The sequence below is a fragment of the Carlito syrichta genome, unplaced genomic scaffold (assembly GCF_000164805.1).
Source record: "Carlito syrichta isolate Samal-C Ts95f unplaced genomic scaffold, Tarsius_syrichta-2.0.1 Scaffold303719, whole genome shotgun sequence".
NCBI lineage: Eukaryota > Metazoa > Chordata > Mammalia > Primates > Tarsiidae > Carlito > Carlito syrichta.
The window spans coordinates 21,791-22,296 of record NW_007247815.1 but is presented as its reverse complement, the minus strand read 5'-3'; positions in this window follow the sequence as shown (position 1 = coordinate 22,296).

Below are 506 nucleotides of genomic sequence, written 5' to 3'. Positions count from 1 at the left end.
CCTCAGCCTCCCAAAGGCGCGGGATTACAGGCTGAGCCACCGAGCCTGGCTGGCCAACCCTTTGTAATTTTTCACTTCTCTGATGCTACTTGAGTCCCCTCATTCCCATGCTGCTCTCCCTTTAAAACACCCAGTCACCTCTGCACAAATCAGAACAGAGCTCAGCTCTGCTCCTCACTCTCATGAGTTGCTGAATAAAATCTGTCTCCACCGCTTTAACTAATGTCCAGCTGCGTTTACCTTTGACAGACTTGCAGGGGGTGAGAAAAGTATCCACATGACAGTGGTAGAAAGTGTTCCAAGCAGGGGGACACCAGTGCAGAAGCTCAAATGTGGGAGTACACCTGGCCGTGCAAGTTAAAACAAGGAGGCCAGTGTGGCTGGAGCCAGATAAGCAACAGAAATATTGGGGGCCGCTGATATTGGAACGTTGGGGGGTACACAGGTGGCGTAGTAGGGACCTATAGACCTTTAGCAGGAAGTACTTTAGCTTTTGCTCCAATGGG